This window comes from Ptychodera flava, chromosome 13, assembly GCF_041260155.1.
Source record: "Ptychodera flava strain L36383 chromosome 13, AS_Pfla_20210202, whole genome shotgun sequence".
Classification (NCBI taxonomy): domain Eukaryota; kingdom Metazoa; phylum Hemichordata; class Enteropneusta; family Ptychoderidae; genus Ptychodera; species Ptychodera flava.
Window position 1 is genome coordinate 27,695,474 of NC_091940.1, and position 9,518 is coordinate 27,704,991.

At 37.5% G+C, this 9,518-nt stretch overlaps 1 long non-coding RNA gene across 1 annotated transcript in view; it reads right to left on the reverse strand.

The window, feature by feature from the left end:
- The window catches only part of LOC139148732 (uncharacterized), a 55,849-nt gene extending 47,128 nt beyond the window's left edge, over positions 1 to 8,721 (reverse strand). Inside the window, exon 1 of the long non-coding RNA XR_011555987.1 lies at positions 8,637 to 8,721. This is a non-coding gene — a long non-coding RNA (uncharacterized lncRNA). The remainder of the gene's footprint in view (positions 1 to 8,636) is intronic.
- Positions 8,722 to 9,518: the final 797 nt, after the last annotated feature.

The following is a 9,518-nucleotide window of genomic DNA, read 5'->3' on the forward strand; positions in this document are numbered from 1 at the left end:
ATAACATCTATCAAAGAACTTAAACTTTGCTGAGTATTTGAGGTCAAACCGATTGGCTTATTATTCAGAAGCGGTGCATAATTTTTTCCATAGACAGCTAATTTTTCATCACTTTGGTGATGGATGCTAGGAGCTTTAAATTGTAACATGTTCCTGATATCATTGACGTTTTTATTAGTTACAGACGAAAACCAGACTCACTAATCAATTAGACTAGTTTATTGAATCAAATCAAGTGTATAACCCCACAAGACAGATGTTTACACACTCGATACCCCGCAAGGAGAACAGGATACATAACATGAAATTTGGTACCCCTTATTTCGTTGAAATGCCAACATATGATATCACATGTATGCCAAGTTATTGTGAGAAAGTGCAGCTGTTCACAAAGATATCGTAGACGAGTTGTGGAATCCTTCGGAAGAATTTTACAGTGTTTGAAATAGCCTTTAGACATTGTATTATGGGGAGGCCCACATTCGCAGACACTTATCTTTAATCTGATTTTTCACCATTAAAATGAATCTTTAACCCGAATGTAGTATATGTTTGGGTAGCTCGACTATTGAAGATTACAAAAATTGTGAGAGTATTTCAAAACCTGTTTGCGTGTCTTTGTTTTGCTCAAAAATGTGTGTTGAAACAAAAAGGCGTCGCAACCATTTTCACAAAAAAAGATAGAAAACTGGTGGTGACATACAGGAACGTAATCTTCATGGCATGCTTTAAAATCGTAATGTAAGCGAGAAGAGTTTTGGTTGCCGGACTTCACTTGGCATTTGCAGATATAAAAAAATAACATCTGATATTTTTATCGTCCGTCTCAATTAGTTCGGAGCGGGATCAATTTTGAGTGTCGAACTTCATTAGGTGCAGACAAACATGTAAACTGTTATCAGAAAAAAGACGTAATTTTTTTTATTCTCGGAGTAGGCCTAGTTTGATTGGGGCGGAGTCAGTTTTGAATGTCAGACTATACTTTTCATTGAGTCCACGTCATTTGTTAGCGGACACAAATGTACGTTTTGGTTTTCGGCGGTGATTAATTTTGAATGCTGGACTGTGTTTGGCAAACATGTAAAGCATAAGACTATAAAAGACGTACTATTTGCATTTTCGGTCGTTATTTGTTTTGTACGGGAACAGTTTTATTAAATACGTGTTATAGGAAAACGAGGTACAATAACGTAAACTACATTAAGCAGCCTCTCAGTTGTGCACAATATGTATCACCAGCCTTTGTTCGAAGCTCCGTTTTGTGTTGAATGAGTAAGCTTAGCGTTCTGAGTTACAGTGCGCGCTTGCGACCAGTTCAAGTTTATACCTTTTCAACGCATCGGTAAAAGGAGTTTTAAGCTGGAATGTAGCTCTTACATATTCAACTATTTTCTCATTCCCGGCCACATGCTTGATATTTCGCTTTTGTGGACCATGCTTTTGCAATTGACGGCTACCTTAGGTAGCCACGACATACTTCCTGCTTGCAGCAGGGAAGAAGACTGACGCATGCGCACTCCTCCAGATGGAATTAACGTAATCTTCTTACGATCTTTAGAAAGTCTTGATTAATCTGGAAATCGTTAAGACGTAAGAAAACGACGGCACGCGTACTGGCCTACAATGTTCATTTTTGTTAAAATCTGACACATTTCCGAGTATGTTATGGTCTTAAACTTATCGTCCACTCAAAGGCCATATTACACGTACTCAGAATTTACCATAAAACAAAAAATGACCAAAATCACTCGAGACAGGTGGGTCTACCCCTCAAAGTCTGTGAATGGCCTTGTTAAATGAGATTGAGGAAGTCGAAAAACATAAAAATATGTCAAAATTGACAAATCACTTGAACTTCAGGCTTGTTTTGGGGCTGCAAAATAGCTATTCAATTATCTAAGATTTTTATATGCAAATGCTTAAAGATTGCTGTTAGATCATTCTTTCACGGTTAAGCTTGCTTGGTAAACTTTATTACATCTCAGCAAACCATTCTTTAATGCACTTTTTCTATAGAAACTGACATAAGGAAATCTCTTGAAACAACAAAGTTTTATGATGTGATATGCCAAATGTACTGTCAGGGGATTTACTTATAGCTTTATTTACTGATTTTTCGTTTATATTTTGCTTATCTCGTTTCAGACTCAGAAATGCGTTAGAATTTTACCCTTGAAATTAGTGGCCCCCTGCCTGTGGTATATCGTGAGAATACCCCCCCCCCTTGTTTATTTTCGTGACTTCTGAAGAACCGACCTCTTTTAGTGAATGAATTGTTTTGACAACTGCTTAAATCATGAACATTGACCGGACGCTATGTTGACAGATAGTTTCAGCTATGCTCGGCGTTGAGAAATACTTCCATCCTGTTAACCTTGTACTTAGATTTAAGTGACGTTCCCTGCGTTCCTCATTATAGACACATACAAAAGTCAGATCCTCACTCAATCTAAACTGTGCATTTTAGTGTGTTAGAAGTAGAACCTGTTGAGAAGCCCGAGACGACGTTCGACCGTGACCGACACTAGATTATCGTTAGACTAGCGTAAGTCATAAACGTTTGCCGTGTAACTTGAACTTTACTCAGCTAATAAAACCCGACCATAACTAACCGCATCACAACCACTCTACGTGACACTACTATGTATTTGAGAAAACATTGCCTGATAGCTAATAAAAATCTGTTTTATAAACCATAAAACTCAATTCTACATATCTCAGTAAAATGGGAGTCAATTTCTCTAGGGTTGGGTTATGTAGACGGCGTTGCGTTGTAGAATCTAATAATAACGTTACCAACGACAGGTTGGTGATAAGTTCGCCTAATCTATTTGACCCGAAGTTCAGTGTCCATATTTCAGTCTGGTGCCTTTGTTTACAAAAGGGTAGCTTTGAGAATTAACATTCAACCTCCCCTAACTGTGCGGCAACTGCAGGTTGATATCTGATACATCAAGATCAAACCTTATCTAGCTTGAGAAAGAGTTCCACTGTAAAATTCCGTCAGCTATCTTGTTTAGGCACAGGGCTGACTATACTTTTTTCTGCCTTTGTCTTATTTTGAGTCGAGGCCTAGACCTGCGGAAATCAATGTAAGGACGCACGTCCATGATAAACATGAACGATTGCAATATGTTTTTCTTTCGTACTTTCTGTATTTTAGACAACAGCTTCAAAACATTTATGCTGTAGTAGTGACATCGAGGTCAAACGTTACTGAAAGCATTTCAACCAAAGAAGCCAGATTGTGTCGAAGAAAATGTATATCAAAATAATTCCATTTTTTCGATTTCTGCTCAGATTTATTATATCGGAAAATCTTAGCAAAAGAATCATTTAAATATAAGTGGTCACTACAAGTGATTTAAGTGTATTAGATATTCCTCAATAGAAGTAGGAGGTACAATTATATTGAACAATATTACTTCGGTGTCAGGCCAAGCCTACAGCTTGCAAGGAGGTGCAAGGTTTGCCCCCGTTAAATGATATATTTCTATAGCAGACCCTTTAATATAAAAATAGTAATAACATTTTCCTGGCAAGGTTTAAGGACATACAGGTTTTCCATTTCTGTATTTAGTAAAAGTACACTGCAGTGGTCTTGATGCTTCAACTTTGAAGGAATGAAGTGTCTCTCGCTTACAATTTTGTTTTTCAGTAAACGAACAAAATTCAGCCGACAACAACTCCCGGTTGTGAAGTTTAATTAGGAAGTGTATTTTTATGAATCGGATATATTAATTTTTAAGAGGGAAGGTGTTTTAAACCGCCTGAAGTCACTCCAATCGGTTACTCTCTGTCCGGGCAGAAATTAGCATATTATGTCCCTGGTATACGATTTTCACGCTGGCTATTCTCTTCTGTCGTCCTGACCATGGGAGTTTACGCGCAACGTACAGTTAAGGCAACAGGGTCAAATTTGACCGTTGCCAGGATACGTCGTAATCTTAATTATCCTGTCGTACTTAGTTGTCTAAGGTTGGCTTTGGTCTTATATATCGCGGCTTACTGCCTCAAACAGTTTCTCCCAGTATTGCTACGAACATCTGGGGACGATATTAAACAGCGAATAAAGAATGAGTTGTTACTGAGGGTCAATGTGTGAAATTGTGTGGTCATCGGAGGCTTCCTGAATACGTATTCAGTAATTCAAGTGTTTCCTTTCGATACTTTATGTGATATAGCCTGTAAAATATCCCTTACACATTCTCGCGAGCCAGAGCAATAATTTCCGCTCCGCTGACCTACGCAAAAATCTCTTGACGGGTAGCGCTGAGCTGTTGCCGTAAAGAGGCGCGTGGTTTACGACGAAGCCCTTACACCGCTTAAGAGATTACACCTATAAGATTTATGGCCTCGACTGAGCAGGCCGTAGGGTCAGTGAACTTAAAAGTCACAATAGCACTTTGATACATTTTATTTAGTGATAGTTATATATGCTCCTCCGTGATTTTGCCACACTTCCATATTTAATCCATGCTTAGCGCCAAAACTACAGAGACTTTGCGCTTTTCCGTAAACGTTAGCGACAAATTTGCAAGTTTCACGCACGAACCGCACGGAGCACACGAGACCTCCGTACCGCTACAGTTGCTCAAACACAGCCGGGTGAGTTTAAGATGTCCGACTGGTAGATTCCAATGGTGAATTTAAACTGCAAAATGAGGATTTAAATTAACTAAAATATGGCGATCAAATAACTCTATCAAAATGCGAAAAGTTTATACCAATTTGTCATTTTCCTTCGGACATCATTAACTCCAAGTCCGCATACAGTAAAGAACGGAAGTTAAGTTTTGTCTCATAAAACTAAGTTGCATCACCATTCATCGGTAGCCTGCCTTGCCTCAGATTTTTGAACTGCATTTGAAGCGAAAATTTGGAGTTTTTGTCAATTGTACACCGAAGAAAACAGAAGCCCCAGAAATGGCGTCCTTCTTTCATCAGTCTGAAAACGGGGCAAAATAAAACATATGACAAACAAAGTGGCTCAACTGGGAATCTGGAGTAAAACAAGGATTTCGGGGTCAACAGTTTTAAATGAACGGTATCTAAAGGCCTAAAAATCGAAAATGTTGACTATCACATTGTCATTACTGTATTTGTGTGTTGTCAAGAAATGTACGAATATAGGAATTATAATACACGTATTATACAATCCTGTAGATACATCAACAACTATGTCAGCCCATGTTAACAATATTTGTAAATCCGCTTCATTTGCTTTGTGGAAAATTAGTAAAATACGCAAACTTCTCGATATTAATTCAACTGAAAAATTAGTTCATGCATTCATTACATCCAGGCTCGATTATTGTAACAGTTTACTTTTTGGCTTGCCAAATTAACAACTCAAGAAATTAAAACTTGTTCAAAATTCCGCTGCCCGTTTGGTCACATTGACAAAGAAAGCAGATCATATTCAACCAATACTGTATAGTTTGCACTGGTTTCCTCTTCATTTAAGTGTGTTGAGTTTAAACTTTTATGATTCACTTACAAAGTTTTACATGACATTGTTCCTCTACTTTTGACAGAACTTCTACATATCCGTATTCCGGTCGCACCCTTCGGTAGACTGCTGAGATTGCACTAAGTTTGTATCAGCCAATCGGTAAAACCACTTTTTATGGCTATAGATCATTTGCTATTTCAGCTTCACAGTTGTGGAATAACCTTAGGTTGAATATGCAAATACAATTAAGTTAATAAAGTATAAAGATAGTCAGTAGAATCGGTAAAGCAGCCTGTTATCATAGGCGGGTTCTTCTCTAAGCATCGTTGTCAAAGAAGTATAGATTTTTATTCTTCATCCACAAGCTACTAATCTAGTTGATCTCCCTTATTCAACTCGTTCGACGTTTGAAGATTCCGTGGTGATACTATAATTGCGTATTAACTACATAGTATAACCTGTATGTTATAAGTTAAAGTTTTCAACTCAGCATTAATGTCATATGTCATTACTGATGAGACTGAAATACGCCATTGTTGTGACGCCATTGTTGTGACTAATAAATAACCCAATAACCTTGTAGTTTTGATATTTAAATTTTGGCTTTTTGCTACAAACAATATTAACTTTAAGCTTGTCTTGGCAATTTTTAAAGACCCGTTTTAAAACTTATTTTCACAACATGTGGTCGGATAGACCTGGGAGTCTAAATCCTTTGTATCGGTGGTCATGTCTATTTTTGTATTAAGGTAGTAGGCGCCTCGAAAGTGAAAGCCTGAAGCTTTCACATAAAATTTCCTCAAGGAATCTTTCAACAATTGACTTTCAAAATGAATAAGAAACAACAGGGGTCACAATGCAAATTTTGGTACTAGAGAAACAAATTACCCAGGATGTACCAATATTTGAAATCCAATATGGCCGCCATTCCTGTTTTAACTCTATGGAGACAAATAAAACAACGTAGGTTTGCCTTAATACATGCTATGTGTATGCGACACTTGCACGTCGTTCCTTACAATTATTCACTATAAAAGTGTCGTTGTCTCAGACAGTTTTCCGGTTAACGTCTCCGATGTTTGGATTTTATTACACGTTACATGGGCAAATTATCCTGGCTGAATCAATATAGGGACGGAGGGACGGGCGTAACCGTCCGCCGCCTCGCGACTAACAACAGACTACAGACGAACTATTACTGGGCTTAAATCTTTGCTCTTGCAAAGATTTACTGTTTACGTCCTCTAAGCTATTGACCCGTCCACTTAGGAAGCTGATGAGAGACACGTTACATTTCTAAGTAGTTCGGTATCAAGAATGTATTGAGTTCGCTGACGTGCTCACAAGATTGATTACCTCAAACATGGAAACACAAAACCAGTGTATGTTGACCAATTGACCTTGGGTAAACTTGCTCCAGGACCTGGAAATCGACACAGCTTCATGTAACTTTAACGACTTCGATCTATATAGAAAATAATTAATTAAAATCGGCAAGCAATAATGAGTTTGGAAACTATGCAATATTCCAGAAAAAATTTGATTTGATATCTAGTGAAAACACAATGGCGGTTACCCGAGAATTGCTAGCCTGTGATGCATGACGCTGAAGAAACTCAACGGGAGTCTGTTGATACTACTCGGACTCCATCAAAAATATCTTAAACACAACTTAATCCTCGACTTCCCCAAAAATGATCGTCTTTGTAAATATGTGTTCAGAAATTGTAGCTTTTATATTTGTAACTCTGTAAATTTGCATATTTTTCTTACAGATTATCGAAACTACTGAGCAACCTATAGACAAAGAAAATAAACATGTCATGGCTGCAAAATTCGCAACGTAAATTCCGTAACTCTATCGCGGTTTGAAACAGCACCTCTAAATTATACCAGTTAACAGTATTCTTTTTATTTAGATTATAAATACGACAGAAAATTGGTAAAAAATATTACTATAAGCAAATTGTGACTGCTGTGGGGAGCGATGTACTCTTTCAAGATCAAAAATAAAAATCGGGGATCAACTTACAAATCTTTTTACTGAGACACAAATTACACAAAATTTACAGATATTTGCATTGAAAATGGCCGCCATCCATATGTTAATTCTATAAACATGATAGAAAAAAAATAAATTTTGGATTTTCGAAAAACTAATAATATAAAAACTTTTCCTAGCTGTAACATGAACCACAACAAGTGGTAGATCTGAATAGAATTATAAAAGTTTGCATGGAGAGTCAAAATATCTGTCTCCGAGGCGCATTAATTTAGTCACTTAGAGAATGATATATTACCTTTAAAATCATTATGAACTCTGACACATGCCCTTACATTTTTACTCTTCACAGAGCAAGTACATAGTTAACTCCTTTATCTAAATAATACCGTACCAGTGTTAGTGTGTTGCATTATAAACCTGGAAGTACGTGGTCCAGGATCTGTCACTACAAATAACAACATTATGTGTATGTTTTCATCTGACTTTTGTCATGTGCATATATCATAAATACTGTGAAAATGTATTAATAAAGGAGTGCAACCAGAGACTATGACAGAACAAGTTTTTTCCCCTGAATTCAAGTATATCGCGACAATTATTTTTACTTCCATCGTTTCTAATATTTAGCCAACACGATATTGAATTAGTTTTCTTTTTCAACAGCCGACAATTTGTATTCCCGACATCGTCCAAGCCCCGAACTCATCTCCTTTTCGTTACATTCGTTTTCCTCGACCTCTCGCAGCTTTGTTAAAAAGAGTAATCGAAGTTGAAGTGTGAATATGAATATCCTTCATGAATCTACAGAATGATGCAGATTCGCTACCAATTCCCTATAAATGTAAACCATTTTAAGAAGAAACAAAACATGGACGAGAATATCGGAAAAAAAGATGCGTGTATCACTCCTGCAATGCGTCGGCGCATTATTAAAATAGAATTTAGAAATAGGCTCGTTTTCAGCCTATCTATGTGTCCCGGTATCCGGCATTGTGGATCACTGGGAGGCATGACACAACATTTTACAGCTGATTTTACAAGGGGCTGGCTAGAGATTTTTTCAATATCATTCTGTCAGAAAATGTAGCTTATACAACTGATCTAAATTGACTTTCAGGTGATCTTTAATGTCTTGTGACAAATTTACTTTGAATAGAAATACACAAACTTGCTTACCTTAATGGATGTAGAACACGTTATCATGGAAGACAAGTCAAAATCGGACTGATGGAAGACAAGTCACGATCGGACTGATCTGACGGGTCGCATAAGGTGGTGTTGAGTGGTGTCTTGAAACGTTTGTGAGTTTTAAACTTTTCATTTAAACAGAAGACGCATCGTCAATAAAGTTGTCCGCTGAATACATAATAATTTGTCACTAAATACTGTCCGAAGAATACCTAAATTATCTCACGATGTTTGTCACTGTTTTTCATAAATGCTGGTCGATTCACATGAAATTCCGGCTGCATAATTTTGAACCAATTCTGTTCCAGGTGACATCTTACAAAGACTTATCACAAGTAATCTTTGTCGACCGTTGTATACAAAATTTTCAACTTGACAATTCGGCTGGTTACTATGGTTAAGTACAGCGCCTGGATTTCCAAGCCTTGCAATTAAAGAACCATCTGACCTTCGGTTGCCATCGAAATATACAACACGCCCTGACTTCCTGAATGTGTATACTGTTGGTTCCCTGCCCTGCGCCTCGTAAAGAATTTCCCGGCTTCATATTCATCTTGCTTGATCTCTTCCCCAAATATTCAGCGACAATTTCTCCAGCATTTATAGTTTTTATTGCAAATGCCCCAAATCCGACTTCTTGGTTGATAAACAAGACTTCGAATGGCAAGTTACGAGTTTCGGGATCCGATGACAAATAAGCATCAATTTTCTCTCGTGCAATATTCCTTGCGTCAAAGGAACAGGCTTTACGGCGGACTGGTCTTGTAGGAGCGGTGCAGATAATCTTGTACCCTTGCTTCCCATGAGTATTTTTTATCCATCTTTTCTGGCTTGCAAGTACGGACAAATTTGTTGAGAAAAGTCGAAATC